At 45.3% G+C, this 22,671-nt stretch overlaps 2 long non-coding RNA genes and 2 other non-coding genes across 4 annotated transcripts in view; 2 read left to right on the top strand and 2 right to left on the bottom strand.

The window, feature by feature from the left end:
• Nucleotides 1-2,104: 2,104 nt before the first annotated feature.
• Nucleotides 2,105-22,671, bottom strand: part of LOC103169008 — a 70,694-nt gene continuing 50,127 nt past the window's right edge. The window contains exons 2-3 of the long non-coding RNA XR_485592.3: nt 4,356-4,499; nt 2,105-2,340 (exon numbers count right to left, since the gene is read on the bottom strand). This is a non-coding gene — a long non-coding RNA (uncharacterized LOC103169008). The remainder of the gene's footprint in view (nt 2,341-4,355; nt 4,500-22,671) is intronic.
• On the top strand, nt 2,435-15,426 carry LOC114811296. Its single transcript, XR_003758963.1, has 3 exons — nt 2,435-2,676; nt 4,426-4,507; nt 15,255-15,426. It is a non-coding gene; the product is annotated as an uncharacterized LOC114811296 (long non-coding RNA).
• On the bottom strand, nt 18,099-18,235 carry LOC114811647. The gene has a single exon (XR_003759343.1). It is a non-coding gene; the product is annotated as a small nucleolar RNA SNORA7 (small nucleolar RNA).
• On the top strand, nt 21,900-21,972 carry TRNAK-UUU. Its single transcript has one exon. It is a non-coding gene; the product is annotated as a tRNA-Lys (tRNA).

Raw genomic sequence — 22,671 nt, 5'->3', positions numbered from 1 at the left:
TGCACTAGAAATCCCCCAACTTCAACTCAGCTGACGTGCGGATGGGTTTTCTGATTTTTCTCTTCGGCCACGTATCGCACAAGGGATACTATTAGGAAGCAGGTGAGAAACAAAGAGGGACCAGAGAGGTGATGCTGGTTCTATTTGCTTAAGGGGTTGGGATTGACTAGGAGGCTATCTGGATGGCCTATCGATTCGACAAATTCAGAGGCAAAGAAGGTTCAACTCCAATCGGACCAGGCTCCGTCTCACCCTCCTCTCCCGGCCCCTAATCCATATGATGCAGTACGATGCAGCCCGCTCATGGTGCGGGTACAAGCACAGGGCTGACAGCAGCTCTCCGGCTCCCTGCCCTCCCTGTGAGAGTCTGCGGCTGCTTCTGGAACCCATCCCTCTCCCAAAGCCCCGAGAGCAGCAGTGGTTCAGGGTGAGTCCATGGCTGCAGTGGCGTGTGGACCCCTCCCCTTTCACAGGCCTGAGAGCGGTAGTGGTCTGACTTGAATCCATGGCTCCAGCGACTTATGGAACTCCTCTCACAGGACCGAGAGCGACAATGGTCCTGCGTGAGCCCACGGCTCCAGTGACTTGTAGAACCCCCTCCTCTCCCACAGTCCCAAGACAGGCAGTGGTCAGGTGTGAGTCCAAAGTTGCAGTGGCTTGGGGAACCCATCCCCTTGCACAGGCCTGAGAATAACAGTTGTCCCGCTCGATGATAATAATAGTTATGGTATTTGTTAAGCGCTTACTAGGGGGTCAAGCACTGTTCTAAGCACTGGGGTAGATAGGAGGCAATGAGGCTGTCCCACATGGGGTTCACAGTCTCAGTACACATTTTACAGTTGAGGTAACTGAGACACAGAGAACTGAACTGCTCAAGGTCAGACAGCAGACACGTGGCGGATCCGGGATTAGAGCCCACAACCTTCGGACTCCAGGCCCATGTTCTTGTCACTAAGCCACGTTGCTTCTCTTGAAGCAGGAGTTCAGGGCTGCAGTGGCTTGTGGCAGTGGCAGTGGCTCCCTCCCCTCCCAGAATCCTGAGAGCCACCGTGGTTCAACTCCAGAGAAAAGTCCCACCTCCCACTGCCGTGGATCCTCCCCCTGAGTAAGTTTGGCAACTTCATAATATAGACTATGTAGACACCAGAGAGTGCTCTATTATGGAATCATCTTGTAGGGTTTCACCCGATTATGTTTTGTAGCACACCCCCTCTAGACTGTAAACTTGTTGTGGGCAGGAAATGGGTCTTCTGACTCTGCTTTATTTTACTCTCCCAAGTGCTTGTACAGTGCTCTGCACATAGTAAGTGCCCAATAAAGACCATTGATTGATTAATACCACAATAGATTAGAAAATATGATCCTTCCTCTCAAGGAGTTTACTATCTAGCAGCTGAGACAATAAAATAAATTACAAATAGGAGAAAGAAGGAAGAGGAAATAGGTACATCACTGTGTAATAATAATAATAATAGCAATAACAATCCAAATAACTGTGGCATGTTATGCATTTACTATGTGTAAAGTACTGGGGTAGTTACAAGATACAAGATTTTGTGTCAAATAGCCCAAACTCTGGGTCATCCCATGCTGTCTTTAGTCAGCATGAGATGCCAAATGAAGAAGGTTTCCAAAGAGGCAGCATGGTTTAGTGGAAGAAGAAGCAGTCGAATGCTCTCTGCTCTGCGTTTCTTACATTTGGAAACTTCCTCCCATACAACCCCAACCGGGTCCACAGAAAGCTTTAGATGCTTCTAGCTCAGCCCCAAAATGGGGCCCCATCCATGTCGTTCCGATGACGGAACACTAAACGCACCGAGCGTTATGACAGACAGCTCTGTGTGGGATTTCCAGTTCTTTGATGACTTAATGAGAAAAACGGGATCGATCCACTCATTCATTCTGGCTTCCCTTTCAATGGTTAAAACCGTAATGTAATCTGACAGTTTATGGCTTTCTGCCTCTGGATGGCAGTAACTCCTGCTAAAATGTGCATGACCCGTAACAGTAATTCAAAGCAAAGGATTTCCTTCTCTTCGGCAGTTTACTGTCCAAAGGAAACCGGCTTTTATTCGGTCTGGTATTCCTTAAATCCAAATTTGAAAGCTAAGGACCCACGAGGAGTCTGTTTAATGTTAGGACTGATTGCAAATCCCAGGCCCACAGGGAAATGAAGCAGAGTTGATCTTACCGAATGGAAAGGGGAGAGGTGTTTCCAATCACTTATGTGCAATGTGTTTTTCTTCCTTTACATAAATGAGTTGATGTTGCTGAGCAAGTCACATTCCTTGCCTGGAGAATCATGAAGCAATGAGAAAGGGATCAGAAAGGGAGGCAGACCTGAAGAGAAAGATCGCATCCTATGAAAATAGTGCACCTTAGGTTTCCCAGTCCACCTGGGTTTCCTGACTTGGCTGCGGTTAGTGATGAGGCAGCAAAGCCCTGAAGCGTTAGCTCCAGTGACATGCACTCATGGCAAATGAAGTCACTTACCAAACTGTCCAGTCCCATTTACTCCTTAAGGGCAAGTACTCTGAAGCCAGGGAAACATGGAAATATTTAGTGAGAGGAAAAGGCAAGTGGAAGAACAGAGGTTAGGCCCACTGTCACGACTGCTGTAGCCCTGGTTGGCTGGAATGCCTAGTGTGGATCGGGAAGAAGCTTGCGCGGTAGATGGTACCCAGATGCCTAGAATTCCTTAACTCCCATTCTCTCCTAGACCCCCTCCAATCTGGCTTCCGTCCCCTCCACTCTACCGAGACTGCTCTTTCTAAGGTCACCCATGACCTCCTTCTTGCCAAATCCAATGGCTCCTACTCCATTCTGATCCTCCTTGACCTCTCTGCTGCCTTTGACACTGTCGACCATCCCCTCCTCCTCCGTACCTTATCTCACCTTGGCTTCACGGACTCTGTCCTCTCCTGGTTCTCCTCTTACCTCTCTGGCCGATCATTCTCGGTCTCCTACGCTGGAGCCTCCTCCCCCTCCCATCCTTTAACTGTTGGAGTTCCTCAAGGGTCAGTTCTTGGCCCTCTTCTGTTCTCCATTTACACTCACTCCCTCGGTGAACTCATTCGCTCTCACGGCTTTGACTACCATCTCTACGCAGATGACACGCAGATCTACATCTCTGCCCCTGTCCTCTCCCCCTCCCTTCAGGCTCGCATCTCCTCCTGCCTCCGGGACGTCTCCACCTGGATGTCTGCCCGCCACCTAAAACTCAACATGAGCAAGACTGAGCTCCTCATCTTCCCTCCCAAGCCCGGTCCGCTCCCAGACTTCTCCATCACCGTGGATGGCACGACCATCCTTCCCGTCCCGCAGGCCCGCAATCTCGGTGTCATCCTTGACTCGTCCCTCTCGTTCACCCCACACATCCTATCCGTTACCAAGACCTGCCGGTTTCACCTCTACAATATCGCCAAGATCCGCCCTTTCCTCTCCACCCAAACGGCTACCTTACTATTACGGGCTCTCGTTATATCCCGGCTAGACTACTGTGTCAGCCTTCTCTCTGACCTCCCTTCCTCCTCTCTCGCCCCGCTCCGGTCTATTCTTCACTCCGCTGCCCGGCTCATCTTCCTGCAGAAACGATCTGGGCATGTCACTCCCCTTCTTAAACAACTCCAGTGGTTGCCTATCGACCTCCGCTCCAAACAAAAACTCCTCACTCTAGGCTTCAAGGCTCTCCATCACCTTGCCCCTTCCTACCTCTCCTCCCTTCTCTCTTTCTACCGCCCACCCCGCACGCTCCGCTCCTCTGCCGCCCACCTCCTCGCCGTCCCTCGGTCTCGCCTATCCCGCCGTCGACCCCTGGGTCACGTCCTCCCGCGGTCCTGGAACGCCCTCCCTCCTCACCTCCGCCAAACTGATTCTCTTTCCCTCTTCAAAACCTTACTTAAAAATCACCTCCTCCAAGAGGCCTTCCCAGACTGAGCTCCTCTTCCCCCTCTACTCCCTCTGCCATCCCCCCTTTACCTCTCCGCAGCTAAAGCCTCATTTTCCCCTTTTCCCTCTGCTCCTCCACCTCTCCCTTCCCATCCCCACAGCACTGTACCCGTCCGCTCAACTGTATATATTTTCGTTACCCTATTTATTTTGTTAATGAATTGTACATCGCCTTGATTCTATTTAGTTGCCATCGGTTTTTACGAGATGTTCTTCCCCTTGACGCTGTTTAGTGCCATTGTTCTTGTCTGTCCGTCTCCCCCGATTAGACTGTAAGCCCGTCAAACGGCAGGGACTGTCTCTATCTGTTGCCGACTTGTTCATCCCAAGCGCTTAGTACAGTGCTCTGCACATAGTAAGCGCTCAATAAATACTATTGAATGAATGAATGAATGGTAGGTACTCACCGCTATGCCATTCCCCAATGGCCTCACTCCGTCTCTGCCTTCATTGTTGCTACTGACTTGTCTCCCACAGCTGCTCCTGCTGTTCTTTCATCGGTCTTCTCCCGTCACTTTCTGCGTCTCTGGTCCACTTCCTCTCCAGGACACCTGAATGGGTAAAAACCGATCCGTCAATCAATAGTATTTATTGAGTGCTTATTATGTGGACAGCACCATACTCAGCACTTAGTAGAGCACAATACGACAGAATTAGCAGACGTGTTCCCTCCCCATAATAACCTTGCAGTCTAGAGAGGGAGATCCCTTTTGTTCTAATGGGTGAGTGTGTGTTTAGGCGTCTGAGCCTAACTGTGTGCGGCATGTGTGTGTGTGTGTATGTGAGCCATGTGTATAGCCATCTATAGCCCCAGGGAAGCAGCATGCCTTAGTGGAAAGAGCACCAGCTTGGGAGTCAGAGGTTGTGGGTTCTAATCCCAGCTCTGCCACTTGTCAGCTGTGTGACTTTGGGCAAGTCACTTAACTTCTCTGTGCCTCAGTTACCTTATCTGTAAAATGGGGATTAAGACTGTGAGCTCCATGTGGGACAACCTGATAACCTTTTATCTAACCCAACACTTAAAGTGCTTGGCCCATAGTAAGCATTTAACAAATACTATCATTATTATGTGATGTCTAAGTGTGTGCAAAGGAGTGGTTGTGAGGCTGTGTGATGGTGTCTATGTCTTTGGGTCAATCTGTATCTGAATGCTTTTATGGGTGTGGGTGGTGAAGTGTTTGTGTCGATGCTTCTGTCTGTGTGTGGGTAGAATTGATTAGTTCTGTATCCCTCCAGGATGTTGGCATATTTTGTAGTGGATGAAGCATGGGGCAGTTTGGGGTCTAGGGCCGGAGGGAGGGACTGGAATGAGACAGGGGCTGGCAGGAGCCCCAAGACTTTTCTGGCTGCAGCTAGACTTCTCAGGAAGATGGGTGGGTTAATGAGAGGTGGCCACTGAGGACATGCCTCTCTCTCCTATTTAACTGCCACTTGAAACTGTTGATTCTGCAACAGAATGGATGGTATTTCCTCCATCAATAAATAGTATTTTTTAAGGACTTATAGCAAGCTCTTGGGAAAATGCAATGCAATAAAATTGTTAGACTCGATCCCTGCCCACAAGGAGCTTACAGTCTGCAGGCAGATACGGACATTAAAATGAGTAACAGTTAGAGGAAATAGTATAGAGAAGCAGCGTGGCTCAGTGGAAAGAGCACGGGCTTGGGAGTCAGAGGTCATGGGTTCGATTCCCGGCTCTACCACTTGTCAGCTGTGTGACTGTGGGCAAATCACTTAACTTCTCTGTGCCTCAGTTACCTCATCTGTAAAATGGGGATTAAGACTGTGAGCCTCACGTGGGGCAACCTGATTACCCTGTATCTACCCCAGCACTTAGAACAGTGCTCTACACATAGTAAGCGTTTAACAAATGCCAACATTATTATTAATTATTATAGAATAAGGATATTTACACAAGTGCGGTGAGATTGGGGGTCCTCCTATTGGAAGTATATTTGTCCTCTTGTCCCATGCTGGCATTCTGACTGGAGATCTATAAGCCCACCCTAAACAAATCCTTTCTTGCCCCTGTCCCCCCTCCTCTGCCTCTGCTTCCAGGCCTATTCCCAAACCATCTACCTAGCCCACAAAGGAGAAGCTTTGAAATGTCAGCAGTGTCTAGAAAGTGCCCTTACCATAAGTTTCACTTTGCAGAAGGAAAGTCCCTCTCATTCTTTCCCATTTCTAAGAGCATTACACTGGAAGTGCTGTGGGGCTGAGACGGGGGAATGAATGAAGGGAGCGAGTCAGGGCGATGCAGAATCGAAGATCAGAGTGGAAGAAGAGGAACGGAGGGCTTCGTGACAGAAGGCCTCTTGGAGGAGATGTGCTTTCAGTAAGGATTTGAAGTGGGGAGGAGTAATTGACTGTAGCAATTTAAGAGGATGGAGGGTGTGCCTGGCCAGAGGCAAAATGGGGGTGAGAGGTCGGCAGTGAGATAGAAGAGATCAAGGTACAGTGAGAAGGTTCACCTTAGAGGAGCTGACAGTGCAGGCTGGGACATAGAGGAAAGTTGCAAGGTGAGGTAGGAAGGAGTCAGGTGATTAAGTGCTTTAAAGAATGAGCCCCAGTGTGCATAGGGCCCTACCTGGTCCTAAAGAGAGGTCTGATTCTGGTTTCCTGCCCAGGAGATGGAACCACGGCACCATGGAATCCAGTTTAGCCCACAACCCCTAAGTAGGCTATTTACTGAGTACCTACTATGTATCAAGCCCTGGAGTAGATGCAGTAGAAGCAGACTGGTCACAGTCTCTGTCCAACATGGGGCTCACCGTCTAAGGGGAAGGGAGAACATGAATCTTATCTCCATTTTTGGAGATGAGGAAACTGAAGTACAGAGAAGTCAAATGACTTGCCCAAGTGGCAAAAAAGCAAGTGGCAAAGCTGGAGTTAGATGCCAGGCTCCTGGCTCGGTCCCATGCTCTTTTCCAAAAAGACGCATTGCTTCCCTTATAAAGCAGTGAACGGAATATGGAAAACTCAAATTAAAAAGCAATTTTCGAAGATAGCCCCCAAAAAAACCAGCTCTCAGTTGTCAGAACACCCATCAGGAATGATGCAAAGGAAAGAGAGCTTTAGAAATCACTGATTTGGATGCAGATGGACCTGGATCTCCTAAATCTGCATTTATACAAGCGTGTTCTACTGTGTCCACATCTGAAGTTCTTCAATATGATTTTTTTTTTCCTCCTGGAAACAAAACAATGGAAGTAGATTCTCATTTGAGTTCATAGCCTTGCATTCAAAGCAGTGGGACTAATTGACTTGGATTGTTCTGAGCACTTGAAAGTCACAAAGTGACAAGGTTTGTCTGACAGCCTGTGAGCCATTATTTCCCGCTGTACTGATTAATTTGGTCAATTAGTAGCAAATAGGGCTGTCACAAGTGGAAAGGCTAATGGGAGTCATTGTAAATGTAAAAGCTACACAGAGATCTCACAAAGCAGCTGTAAAATGGCAAGGGAAGATAGGAGAGGATTTCTCCATTAGAGACAACCACGCTTAGAACAGTGCTGGTCACACAGTAAGTGCATAACAAAACACCACCCCCACAAAAAAGCAAAAAGAAAATGCAACTTGGATCATTCACCCCTGAAATGTATTAATAGGCCAAAATGTAAGTGCTTTCAAATGCTCATTATTAGACCAGAAAGACAAATCCCTCCAGGAAAGGCTCTACACTTCACCGAGGACCTTGATATATTCCACGTCTGAAAACTTTTAAGGATGCAATGAAACAAAGCTTTACACAACGATGCATGTAGCTGAAAACTGGGAGTCAGTTGCTGAGAAAAGAAGAGTGGGGGGATATCACAAACCAAGTGTCTCAGTTTCAGCAAAATCTTTGTGACGAAATGAGTGGCCAAGAGAAAAAAAGTGAAAGAGCGAGACACCAGATATAAAAGAGAAAAACATAACAAGGGACAACTTTTTGGTGTGCACACTGTGGCTGGGTTTGTGGATTCCACATTAGCCTTATCAATCAATCATATCATTGACATTTACTGAGCACTTACTGTGTGCAGAGCACTGTACTAAGCAATTGGGAGAATACAGTAGAACAGAGTTGGTAGACACGTTCCCTGCATCAGCCACTCATGCAATTGGAGATGAACTTAACTTTCAATGGAGGCTTCTTCAAATGTGAAAGACAAATCTACATATACGTATACATGCAAATACATATGAAAGTACTTACATACAGAGGGTATAACATGGCTGAAAACTAAAATTATCCAACATCTTGGGGTGAGGGTAAGAGGGGATGGTGGTATTCATCAGTTATAGAGAAATTCTACTAACTCTCTGTGGACAGGGAATGTGTCTGTTTGCTGCTATATTGTACCCTCCAAAGTGCTTAGTACAGTGCTTTGTACATAGTAGGTGGTCAATAAATATGATTGAATGAATGAATGAAAGGTGCTGGAAATATTCCCATACATATAATAATAATAATGATATTTGCTAAGCGCTTACTCTGTGCCAAGCACTGTTCCAAGCACTGGGGTAAATACAAGGTAATCAGTTTGCCCCCAAGTGGGGCTCTTAATCTTAATCCCCAGTTTACAGATGAGGTCACTGAGGCACAGAAAAGTGAAGTGGCTTGCCCAAGGTTACACAGAAAACAAGTGGTGGAGTTGGGATTGGAACCCACATCCTCTGATTCCCAAGCCCATGCTCTTTCATTCATTCATTCATTCAATAGTATTTATTGAGCGCTTACTATGTGCAGAGAACTGTACTAAGCACTTGGAATGAACAAGTCGGCAACAGATAGAGACAGTCCCTGCCATTTGACAGGCTTACAGTCTAATCGGGGGAGACGGACAGACAAGAACGATAGCAATAAATAGAGTCAAGGGGAAGAACATCTCGTAAAAACAATGGCAACTAAATAGAATCAAGGCGATGTACATTCCGTTAACAAAATAAATAGGGTAATAAACATATACAGTTGAGCAGACGAGTACAGTGCTGAGGGGATGGGAAGGGAGAGGAGGAGGAGCAGAGGGAAATGGGGGAAAAGAGGGTTAAGCTGCGGAGAGATGAAGGGGGGGTGGTAGAGGGAGTAGAGGGAGAAGGGGAGCTCAGTCTGGGAAGGCCTCTTGGAGGAGGTGAGTTTTAAGTAGGGTTTTGAAGAGGGAAAGAGAATCAGTTTGGCGGAGGTGAGGAGGGAGGGCGTTCCAGGACCGCGGGAGGACGTGGCCCGGGGATCGACGGCAGGATAAGCGAGACCGAGGGACAGTGAGGAGGTGGGCGGCGGAGGAGCGGAGCGTGAGGGGTGGGCGGTAGAAAGAGAGAAGGGAGGAGAGGTAGGAAGGGGCAAGGTGATGTAGAGCCTCGAAGCCTAGAGTGAGGAGTTTTTGTTTGGAGCGGAGGTTGATAGGCAACCACTGGAGGTGTTTAAGAAGGGGAGTGACATGTCCAGAGCGTTTCTGCAGGAAGATGACCCGGGCAGCGGAGTGAAGAATAGACTGGAGAGGGGCGAGAGAGGAGGAAGGGAGATCAGAGAGAAGGCTGACACAGTAGTCTAGCCGGGATATAACGAGAGCCCGTAGCAGTAAGGTAGCCGTTTGGGTGGAGAGGAAAGGGCGGATCTTGGCGATACTGTAAAGGTGAAACCGGCAGGTCTTGGTAACGGATAGGATGCGTGGGGTGAACGAGAGAGACGAGTCAAGGATATCACTTTCCACTAAGCCATCCTGCTTCTCTGCTATATCTTGATATCTGCTGCTATACCTTCACAGCAAGTTGCATCCTTCTACTTGCAATTCATTTTCCATTATCTGGCCAGGAGTCTGCATTGTCCTCCCCTTAGCTAGGAAGTTCTCCTTTTTCCTATGTCCTATTCATCCTCCCAGTCTCTCCCACACCCATACATGCACGTACATACATACACACATCAGCACCATGCACACATATGATGCACATGTACCTATTACAACCATACACATACATAAACACGAACTCATACATCCATACAAGCATCGTGGCCTAGTGGTTAACGCACAGGCCCGAGAGTCAGGAGACCTAGGTTCTAATCCTGGCTCTGCCACTTGCCTGCTGGGTGACCTTGGGCAAGCCACTTAGCTTAGTGCATCAGTTTCTTCACCCTCTTTTGCACCACTTCACCCCCAAATTGTGAGCCTTGTATGCAGCAGGGACTGTTTGATCTGATTGAATATTATCTACTCCAGTTGCTTAGTATGGTGCTCATCACATAATAAATGCTGAACATCTAATTAATTAGCTTATAACAGTATTTGCTAAACTTTTATTATGTTAAACACTGTTCTAAGGGCTGGTGTAGCTACAAGTTAATCAGATCAGACACAGTCCCTGTCCCACATGGGGCTCACAGTTTAAGTAGGAGGGAGAACAGGGATTACAATTATTAATCCAGGCTCCAAGGAAATCACTCATGTGGCAATTCTACTTTTACCCATGAAGGAAAACTTGCAGCTTTTTTTAGGAATTGTGCAGATTTTTCACTTGGTGTGGATTCTCCATAGAGTATTTACATCCCTTGGAAAACTGTGCTCCATTTTTTCTGATTAAGTCTATTAAGATTCCAAGACAAATCTCTTCAAGCACTTTTGGCATTCCCAGAGTAATTCTTGCTTCGCTGATCATGTCATATTATCAGCCACCTTAGCATGCATGCACATATCTATTTTTTGATCTCATGTATCAGTTAACTTACTGATTCATTTTTCTTACTTTGTGTTTATTAGTTGAATCTATGCTTTCCCTTGATTCCCACTGTAGGTATCGCTTATGCATATAATGCTCTTCCCCATCAGATTTTAAGCCTCTTGAAGGCAGCACTTGATATTCTAATTTCATTGTTGGCTCTCAAGATTTCAGTACAGAGATCTGCACACAAGCAGCAACCAGTACAATACTCTGATCACAATAGGTGCCCAGCACAGTGCTCTAAACAAAGTAGGTGCTCAATATAATAATAATAGTAATGATGGTATTTGTTAAGCACTTACTATGTGCCAAGCATTGTTCTTCATGCTGGGGTGGATACAAGGCAAACAGGTTGTCCCATGTGGAGCTCACATTCTCAATCCCCATTTTACAGATGAGGTAACTGAGACACAGAGTAGTTAAGTGACTTGCCAAAAGTCACACAGCTGGTAAGTGATACATTCAGTATTAGAGCCTACGACCTCTGACTCCCAAGCCTGTGCTCTCTCCTCTAAGCCACGCTGCTTCACAGAAAGTGCCCCAGGACAGAGTTTTGTACCCAACAGGTTCTTGGTACAAGTGTTCTTTACACAGAAGCATTCAATAGAGACTGCTATTCCTGCAAATGATGCTGCTGATAACATGCTTAGTAGAAACATACAATAATTGTCTTCTATCTAGACATCGCCAATGTACCTACATATCTTCTATACATCGGTATGACCTTTTACCTACGTCTCTCCAAAACATGAATATGCCCTTCATTTTCAAAGATAGTGCTACTAAGATCTTCCCATCTATGCAGATGTGGCTGAAAAGGCCAACATGTGATGACACGCCCTGACATATTGTTGTCACTTAAGGTTTTAATGCAAGGCCTTTTCCAGCCAGCTTCAACCTGGGTAGCTTGTCAATTGGCATGTCACCAATGCCATATCACAGCATTCCTCACTGCCAGCCTTGGAAACGTTTTCTAATGTTCTTACATAGGGAAACAAGCAAGACTGCGGAGAGTCATGTAAGAAGCATGCTAGAACTTAACGTACTATTAGCAGTGAGGAACACAAGGAAACTGAAGACTCAGGCCTTGGGCTGACCTATAATATTTAGGTGATTGCTAAATTAGCATTAAAAAATGAAATAGGTGGAGGAAGGTAATACAAGGTGTTGGGTAGTACAGATTGAACTTCCTTGTAATAATTTTAGCTATGTTAAACATTTATTCTGTGTCAACTAGAGAAGGAGCATGGCATAGTGGTTAGAGCATGAATCTGAGAGTCAAAAGGACCTCATGGCTCTGCCACTTCTCTGCTGTGTGACATTGGGCAAGTCTCTTAATTTCCCCATTTTACAGATGAGGAAACTAGGGTATAGAGAAGTTAAGTCACACCACAGGCAAGTAGCAGAGTTGGGCTTTCTGTGTTGAGCACTATACTGAACACTTTCTTCTTTTACACCACTGTGCTGGGCACCTGTTGTGATCCTAGTATTGTACTGGTTGACCCTTGTGTGCAGAGTAGGGTCTGTGACCTTTCCACTAGACCACATTGATTCAATCAGTCAATAAATCAATCAACAGTGGTATTTATTGAGCACTTATGCTGAGCTGCTTCTCTGCATCCTCAGTGCTGCAAAGCCAATGCTGGAATAAAACTCCTTTCAATGCAGCTTGTTGAACATAACCATGTCCCGCCCTGACAAATTTAAAATTTATCTTAGCGGATTCACTGAGGTCTTCCATTACCATTGATAAGCAGCGTGGCTCAGTGACAAGAGCCCGGGCTTGGGAGTCAGAGGTCATGGGTTCGAATTCTGGCTCTGCCACTTGTCAGCTGTGTGACTATGGGCAAGTCACTTAACTTCTCTGTGCATCAGTTACCTCATCTCTAAAATGGGGATTAACTGTGAGCCTCACGTGGGACAACCTGATTACTCTGTAGCTACCCCAGCGCTTAGAACAGTGCTCTGCACATTAACAAATACCAACATTATTATCATTATTTCCATATTCAGACAAAAAGAAGGATGGGCTTTCGATTATTAGGTTTGAGAGTCAGGCTTACTATGCCATGCTGATATCCTTGGATATTGTAATGATGAATCTAGAAAAATAATAATTTGACCTTCAAACTCTCAGCGGAACTATCATCCCTCTCCCTCTTGGCTCTCCAAGAAGTAATGTGCTCTTTATCCCTATTATCGAGCACCCACTCTTCACCCCTATTATTGAGAACCCACAGGCTATGGGGAGAGTGGATGATAAAGAGGACAACTCAAAGTGAGACACATGACCTGAGAGCAACAAATGCATTAAGGGAACAGGGAGCTAGTGGTTCCTGCACACAAGGTAGAACAGAGTTTCAACCACAATGATACACGTGGCTAAGAGCTCAGGGTCAACAGCGCCACCTTTGAAATCAAGAATAGTTTAATGTTTGTATGTGTGTACGTGTGGATATATTGGTGGCATTTATTGAATGCTTACTGTGTGCAGAGCACTGTACTAAGCACTTGAGTTAGAGAAGCAGCGTGGCTCAGTGGAAGGAGCAAGGGCTTGGGAATCAGAGATCATGGGTTTGAATCCCGGCTCCACCGCTTGTCAGCTGTGTGACTCTGGGCAAGTCACTTAACTTCTCTGTGCCTCAGTTACCTCATCTGTAAAGTGGGGATTAAGGCTGTAAGCCTCACGTGGGACAACCTGATTACTCTGTATCTCCCCCAGCACTTAAAAGAGTGCTCTGCACATAGTAGGTGCTTAACAAATGCCAACATTACAATACAACAATAAACATACACATTCTCTTCCTGCCCACAATAAACAGAGTACCTACTACATGTAGAGCACTTTAGTAAGCACTTGGGAGAGTATAACAAAAATGAAAGACATGCTCCATATCCTCAGGAGATAATCAAATGAGGGAAGTCAGCAGATTCATTATAGGAGCGGGAGGAAGAATGAGGACACAGTGGGTAGTAGCAGAAATATGGAAAGATGAAATTGTTGAATAAATGCAAATAAGATGCATATGGAGATCAAAATATACCACAGATCTATAAAACAGTACAACTGTAAACCAGGGTTGAGTATAGGTATAAATGCAATTGGTCGGTGTTGGACATAGCTTTCAAGAACCCCGTGCTACAGAAAATCTGTGCTAAGTACATACACCTTTACTGACAGTGGAAACATAAGCAAAATGCTTTCTTTTGACACGGCACCATGTGTTATCCAGACCTACATTAACAGAAGAAAGTTCTCTAGTTCCGCAATCTTGGTCTGCCCAAACTGTGGATTGAAAATATATTTTATAATAGTGACTGAACATCAATCATTCAGTGGTATTTATTGAGTGCTTACTCTATAAAAAGGATTGTACTAAGTTTGGGGGAGTACACTTCAGTATAAAGGGGGAGATCACTATTAAAATAAACTAGGTAAAGAGCTATGAGTAGTTGTTGGGTTGACTAATAATAATAATAATGTTGGTATTTGTTAAGTACTTACTATGTGCCGAGCACTGTTCTAAGCGCTGGGGTAGACACAAGGGAATCAGGTTGTCCCACGTGGGGTTCACAGCCTTAATCCCCATTTTACAGATGAGGTAACTGAGGCACCGAGAAGTTAAGTGACTTGCCCAAAGTCACACAGCGGACAAGTGGTAGAGCCGGGGTTTGAACCCATGACCTCTGACTCCAAAGCCCATGCTCTTAGTCAAGCACTTGCCAAATCCAGCCAGGTCTTCCTACATAATACCTCCCATGTTCACCCCATCCTCACCCCCTCCTCTCCACCTAGGACTACTTTCTAGTTAGATTCTCACATCTGTCTTTTCATTGGTTTCCCTGTCTCTAGCCTCTTCTCCCACTAAACAAGAGAGTGCACTGGTGCTCAGATCATCTTCACATCTCTCCAATCTCAAAACTCTCCACTATTTTCCCATGTTCTCACTCAACAAACAAAAATTCCCCAAACTCCTCACCTTTGGCTTCAATTTCCTCACCCAATTCATCCTATTGGATGTATCTCAGTGGAAAGAGCCCGGGCTTGGGAGTCAGAGGTCATGGGTTCGAGTGTCAGCTCTGCCACTTGTCAGCTGTGTGACTGTGGGCAAGTCACTTAACTTCTCTGTGCTTCAGTTAACTCATCTGTCAAATGGGGATTAAGACTGTGAGCCTCACGTAGGACAACTTGATTACCCTGTATCTACCCCAGCGCTTAGAACAGTGCTCTGCACATAGTAAGTGCTTAACAAATACCAACATTATTATTATTATCTGCTCTATTCCCCTGATCTTCACTTCTCTCCTAGAGGAGCTTCTTCTAATTGTACCTAGCTCTCACCTGCCTCACCCACACTGTCCCATGACCTACAACCCCCTCCTTCCCTAAACCCAAAAGATCTTCAATGCCCACGTAAAATTCTACCACCTCTGATCAGGGTTACAGGCCCCTCCTAGTTAAATAAGCCACCAGCAAACTCCAGCATGTATGCACTGACTTATATACATCCTGGGTACTTGTGAATACATGTTATCAAACTGTAGATTCAATTACCTACTTTGATTATTTTACTTGTAAATATTTACTAATCATTCTTCCCCCCCATTAGAGTATGCTCCTCACCATACCGCTTATGGCCAACTGTCTTGGACTCATCTTCAGTCCCTCATGGGGAGTAAGCAACAGGACAGGCACAGATTGGCTAGAAGCACTTGTGTACTAAGTGCCTGGAAGCCTTGCTCCATTAAAGAGAGAGATAATGGAGCTGTGAGAAAAGAGAGAGCTGGTAAGTACTCACACTTCTGAAAGACATGAGGCCAGTATATTCCCTATATCTGCCAGTGGGCTTTATAGGCTTACCCTCAGGGTAGGACTCCAAAAGCACAAGTTTTTTGAACTGATATCATGCCAACTGCCCCACTTCATGGGAGATGCTGCGAACTGTGCACCATGTCATAATTGTGGCATTTGTTATTAATAATAATAATAATGATATTTGTTAAGCACTTACTATGTGCCAGGCACTGTACTAAGCACGGATGGTGGGCGGAGAAACTAAGCAAATTGGGTTGGACAAGGTCCCTGTCCCAGGTGGGGCTCACAGTCTCATTCCCCATTTTACAGATGAGGTCACTGAGGCATAAAGAAGTGTAGGGATTGCCCAAGGTCACACAGAAGATAAGTGGTGGAGCTGGGATTAGTACCCATGACTTTCTGGCTCCCAGGCCTATACTCTAGCCACTATTCCATGCTGCTTCTTTAAAGAGCCATGTCCCTCTGACTGGTTCCTGTAGACAGGATCTGATTGATTGGAACATCTGCCACTCACATAAAACTTTTCTCTCTCACTGCTGTTTGTCAGACATCAAATGCAAATGTAAACAGACCCAAACGAGCTTTATAACATCCCTCCAGGTGTTTCCTCTGAGTTATATCTTGGCGGGGGGGGGGGGGTCAGGGTGTCACGATGTAAGTCTTACAGTGCCACAGCCTGGGTCTTGTGTGGGGGTGGTTGTGTCTGTCTTTCACCCCAGTCCCCATAAGCCTCTTCACCCTGCATCTTGGAATTTCAGGAGGTGGGGTAGGAGTCACCTCTGCCATTACTTCTGATGGAGAGGAGACATTGGAGAAACACAACCATTTCTGTTCCAGCTCCTTGGGTGGGGTCACGCCCAAGTGGGGAAATTCTGGAGGTTGCCTTCGGAGGCTCAAAGAGGGGTGATGTCAGTGGAGGCAGACATAGAGGTGACTCTAGAAGGTGTGGAGGCTGGGCTCACTGGAATGGCCCACCTCCCTCTTACCCCGGCCCATCCCTTTGTTTTTAGGCTGGCAGCTACTCAATGAATCAATCAATCATATTTATTGATTGCTAACTGTGTGCAGACCACTGTACTAAGCACTTGAAATAGTACAATATAACAGAGTTCATAGACATTTTCCCTGCCCTTAATCAGACACAATCTCTGTCCCAAACAGGAATCACAGTCTAAGTAATGTAGTTTAAATCACTTGGTGGATGAGACAGTGGGATACTGCAGCAACTTATCTAATCATTTTGGAGAACTTCACCATAGAAGAGCATTGTGGTTCATAATAGTGATAATAATCATATTACTACTAATAATAGTAATAATGGTAATTCATAGCACTTACTTTGTGTCACACCTTGCTCTAAACACTGGGGTAGATACAAGTTAAATAGGTTGGACTCAGTCACTGTCCCACATTATGGCTCCCCATCTAAATAAGAGGGAGATCGAGTATTGACTTGAAACCCCATTGTACGGATGAGGATGCTGAGGCACAGATAATCTAAGTGATTAGTCCAAGGTCACACAGCAGGCAAGTAGAGGAGCAGTAATGAGAACCCAAGGTCACTGACTCCCAGGCCCAAGCTCTCTTGAAAAGTAAGTCCTTTTCCCATATGGGGCTCACAGTCTAAGAAGGAGGCAGAAGAGGTGTTTCATCTGCATTTGATAGATGAAGAAACTGAGGCACAGTTTGTAGTTAAATGACTTGCCCAAGGTCAAACAACAAGCAAGTGGAGGAACTCTGAGGCCAACCTGGGCTTAGTTACTTCCAGTCCTGTATTCTTATGACTAGATCACGAATGTAACATGTTGTCAGCTATTGGAAGTATTTTTGCAACTAAGGAGTTTGAAGGAAATTGTGAAATCACTTTCCTCTTGAGACTTGAAGGAAGATCTGTTCTGTAAGAAGAGGAGGCTGATGTTTAGTTTCCACTGTACAGTTGGATGATAAGTCAGTGAAGAATAGTTGATTCCATTTTCTTGCCCAAACTGGGCAAAAAAACACTTTGGAGCAAAAAGCTGGCTCTCTCCACTTGATCTTTTCTCTAAACTCAGATTGTGGTCAGTCTTTTCAGCAGATACATTTCCTCATTCTCAACCAAGAGGCTTGTGATACTATGATGTAATGTCATCTATAAAAATTTCAATTCCTTTCTATGGAAAATGAGACTATAGATTTTTCTACAGATAGAACTGGAGATTTTTGGAATACTTATTTAGTAATAGGTCATCTCTGTGTACCCTTTGCTTTTACAACTGTATCTGTATGTTTCCTCTTGCTCTCACTGAAGGACATACTTTATTTTTTCCAGTCAAATGTGATAGATTATAGGCTCTTCAGTGGCAGGGTCAATTCCTCTTACTTTTATGATACATTCCCAAGTATCTTGTCATGTGTTCAGCACATAGTAAGCACTTTATTATACTTCTCTTCTCTTATGCTGCCGAGTCATAGCGACATCATAGATACATCTCTCCCAGAACACCCTGCTCTCCATCTGCATTTGTTCTGATAGTGTAACCACAGAGTTTCCTTGATGAAAATCTGGAAGTGGTTTACCATTGCCTCCTTCTATGCAGTAAACCTGAGTCTCTGCCCTTCACTTTCCCCTGCCACTGCTGCCCAGCATGGGTGAGTTTTGACTTGTAGCAGATTGCCTTCCATTTGCTAGCCACTGCCCAAGCTAGGAATGGAAAGGGTAGGCCTCTGCTTGACTCTCCCTCCTGTACCGAGACTGATAGAGTACTGGAAACTCTCCAGGTGCGATCCTGAGACGGGCTTAATTATACTCCTGAGAGTTAATTTTTTCAGGAGTAAACCATAAATCAATCAATAACACTTACTGAGTGTAGGGAATGCATCTCCCAATCACTTAGCATTCCACTCTGCACACAGTAAGTGCTCAATATATAAACTGATGATGATCATGACTGAACACTGTACTTTCTTAGGAAAGTTCAATACAGATAGTTGGCTCGATCCTTGCCCTGGAGTTTCTCATAGCTTAACAGGAGCTTAAGAGTCATAAATCATTTTTTTAAATGGTGTTTGTTGAGGGCTTATTCTGTATCAAACACTGTTCCAAGTGCTGGGGTAGGTACAAGATAAGCATTAAGACTGTGAGCCCAAATGGGACAGGGACTGTGTCCAACACAATTTGCTTATATCCACACAAGCACTTAGTACAGTGCCTTGCACACAGTAAGCACTCAGTGAATACAATAGTTATTATAAGCAAGTTGGACATAATCCCTCTCCTGCACTCAACAAATACAATAATTATTATAAGCAAGTTGGACATAATCTCTCTCCTGCAGTCTAAACTGGAGAAGGAATGATTTACTCTCCATTTTACAGATGAATTAGCAGAGACACAGAGAAGTTAAGTGACCTGCCTGTGGTCACACAGCAGGGAAGTGGTGGAGTTGGAATTAGAACTCAGATCATCCTGACTCCCTGATCCTTGCTCTTTCCACTAGACCATGCTGCTTTTAAAGTGCACTCTTTGCCAGAAAATATGTTACAGTGCCAATAGAAAGGGCCAACAAAATACATGTAGACAAAACTGTGACCAGTTTGACATTGACATAGCCACCACAAGAATTAAGTTTTAGTGAGTAATACACAACATAATAAAAAGACACAGCTAATGTTTCACATAGCTATTAAAGCAAATCCATACTAGGGGTCATTTGCTTTCAGTTATCAAAATATCAATCTCTGGTATTTATTGAGCCCTGTGTGCAAAGCACTGTTCTAAGCACTTGCAAGAGTACACTGTAATAGAGTTTGCAGGCATGATCCCTGCCCACAAGGAGCTCACAGCCTAGGGGATTGGAAATAGCATCTGAGTTGAAACTAATGCTCTTTCTCAGAAGACAACTTGAGGACTTTCCTGGGAAACCATAAATTTGTTTCACACTACAATATATATAATATATGATTTGAAACATAAATTAGTCCTCAAGGGGCCCTAAATGCTTTGCTGAGATTTCTGGAAACAAGGTTCCAGCGAAGTTGTCATCTCGCCCTCTTCCTCGTGGCAATTCAGACAGAGCTTGGCCTGGCTCGATTTTGAATCCCTTGAGCTTCACAGCCGGAAATTCCCTTTGGATATGTACAGATATGTACCCATCTGTAATTTATTTATTCATATTAATGTCTGGATCCCCCTCTAGACTGTAATCTCATTATGGGCAGGGAATGTGACTCCCAGTAAGCGCTCAATAAACATGGTTGAATGAATGAACGAATGAATAAATGGAACCTGTTGTTGCCACCATCACTGAGTCCCAGCTTGCCTGAGGTCCTACCTGGTCCTAAAGAAAGGTCCAATTCTGTCCAAGAGTAGTCACCATTGATCCATAGTGTCCAGGTTAGTCCATAACCCCTAAGCCACTCCAGGCCTATGGACTCAGAGCCAAAAACCCAAAGGGTGAGATTGCAATCCATCTAATCTTCGTGGAGCTGGGGCGAGGGCTGAAAGCAGTGGGAATCTGGATTCCTGTGGGCTGCTACTCTTATGTGAGATCTCTGGTTATAGGACAGAAGCCCTGCTCTGAACCTAAATGAAGTTTGGCCAAATCATGCCTTCTTTAGGCCTCCTTCAATTTAGGAAGGAAGCTATTTTTTAATAATAATAAAGATGGTATTTGTTAAGTGGTTACTATGTGCCAAACACTGTTCTAAGCGCTGGAGTAGAGACAAGGTAATCAGGTTATCCCGCGTGGGGCTCACAGTCTTAATCTCCATTTTACAGATGAAATAAATGAGGCACAGAGAAGTTAAGTGACTTGCACAAGGTCACATAGCAGACAAGTGTCAGAGCTGGGATTAGATTCCTTATTATCAAGGCCTATACTTTAAAACCTGTGACGTGAACAGATGTGGTCCCTGCCTCCTCAGCATGTACAATTTGGTGCAGTCGATATATCAGAGGGAGGTAATGGGGATGTTCAACTCCATGACATAAAAGTGGAAAGAGCTTGGGCTTCGGAGTCAGAGGTCATGGGTTCGACTCCCGGTTCTGCCACTTGTCAGCTGTGTGACTGTGGGCAAGTCACTTAACTTCTCTGTGCCTCATTTACCTCATCTGTAAAATGGGGATTAACTGTGAGCCTCACGTGGGACAACCTGATGACCCTGTATCTCCCCCAGCGCTTAGAACAATGATCTGCACATAGTAAGCACTTAACAAATACCAACAATATTAACATGGGTCCTAACATTAGTCCTGCTTCTGCCTTCTCTTGTTTGAGTCATAGGATCCGGGTTCTAATCCTAAATCTGCCACTTTTTTATTTTAATAGTATTTGTTATGGGCTTACTATGGTCCAAGCTAATCAGGTTGGGCACAGTTCCTGTTCCACAAGGGGTTCGCAGTCTTAATCCCATTTTGCAGATGAAGTAACTGAGGTAAGTGAAGCGACTTGTCCAAGGTCTTACAGCAGACAAGTAGTGGAGCCTAATTTAGAACCCAGGTCCTTCTGACTCCCAGGCCCATCCATTAGGCAACTCTGCTTCTCCACTTGCCTTCTATGTGACCTTGGGCAAGTCAGTTAACTTCTCCGTGTCTCAGGTCCCTTATCTGCGAAACGAGATTCAATACCTGTTCTCCCCCCTAATTAGACTGTGAGCCCCACATGGGACCTCATTATCTTTTATCTACCCCAGTGCTTAGAAGAATCCTTGACACAAAGTAAGAACTTAACACATACTACAATTCCCCCGCACACCTTTAGACTGTAAGCCCGTTGTGGGCAGGGATTGTCTCTATTGTTGTATTGTAGTTTCCATGTGCTTAGTACAGTGATCTGCACACAGTAAGCACAATTGAATGAATGAATTACTGTTATTATTATCATTATTTTTGTTTGAGTTGCTGGGTGACTACGGCCTTGGCAGCTGCAGAGGAAAGCTGGATCTCACCAATTGCCATCCTTTATTTCTCTCTTTCAGGTGACTTGGATAGGAGACATCCAAGAGGTACTCAGGAGTATCGCTTCAGTACCGCTTGGTTGTCCTGCCGACATCCCGAACTTAGCACGTCCAAAACAGAACTCCTTATCTTCCCACCCAAACCCTGTCCTCCACCTGATTTTCTCATCACTAGAGATAGCAACACCATCCACCTTGTCTCACAAGCCTGCTCTCTTTGCTTTAACCTTGACTCCTCTCTCTCATTCAACCCACATATTCAATCTATCACCAAATCCTGTCAGTTCAATCTTTGCAACATTGCTAAAATCTGCCCTTTCCTCTCCATCCAAACTGCTGCCACATCAATCCAAGCAACAATCCTATCCTGACTTGATTAATCTATCAGCCTCCTTGCTGACTTCTCTGCCTCCTGTCTGTCCCCTCTCCAGTCCATTCTCCACTCTGCTGCTGGGATCATTTTTCTACAGAGACGTTCAGTCCATGTTTCTCCACTCAAGTACTTGCCTGGATTGCTCAGTTGGTAGAGCATCAGACTTTTAATCTGAGGGTGCAGGGTTCAAGTCCCTGTTCGGGTGAATCCTTCTTGAGAAGCAGCTTGGCTCAGTGGAAAGAGCATGGGCTTTGGAGTCAGAGATCATGGGTTTGAATCCCAGCTCTGCCACTTGTCAGCTGTGTGACTTTGGGCAAGTCACTAAACTTCTCTGTGCCTCAGTTACCTCATCTGTAAAATGGGGATTAAGACTGTGAGCCCCACGTGGGACAACCTGATTCCCTTGTGTCTACCCCAGCGCTTAGAACAGTGCTCTGCACATAGTAAGCACTTAACAAATACCAACATTATTATTATAATTATTATTACTTCCAGTGGTTGCCCATCCACCTCCACATCAAACAGAAATTCCTTACCATCTGCTTTAAGCACTCAATCACCATACCCCCTCCTATCTCCTAGAGAAGCAGCGTGGCTCAATGGAAGGAGCACGGGCTTGGGAGTCAGAGGTCATGGGTTCGAATCCCGCCTCTGCCACTTGGCAGCTGTGTGACTGTGGGCAAGTCACTTAACTTCTCTGTGCCTCAGTTACCTCATCTGTCAAATGGGGATTAAGACTGTGAGCCTCATGTGGGACAACCTGATTACCCTATATCTACCCCAGCACTTAGAACAGTGCTCTGCACATAGTAAGCGCTTAATAAATACCAACATTATTATTATCTCACCTCACTACTATCTTAAAACAACCCAGCCTGCACACTTCACTCCTCTAATGTCAACC

This window comes from Ornithorhynchus anatinus, chromosome 4 (genome assembly GCF_004115215.2).
Source record: "Ornithorhynchus anatinus isolate Pmale09 chromosome 4, mOrnAna1.pri.v4, whole genome shotgun sequence".
NCBI classification, from domain to species: Eukaryota; Metazoa; Chordata; class Mammalia; order Monotremata; family Ornithorhynchidae; genus Ornithorhynchus; species Ornithorhynchus anatinus.
Note: the sequence above shows the minus strand (reverse complement) of the source record. Positions and strands in the feature narration are given on the sequence as shown.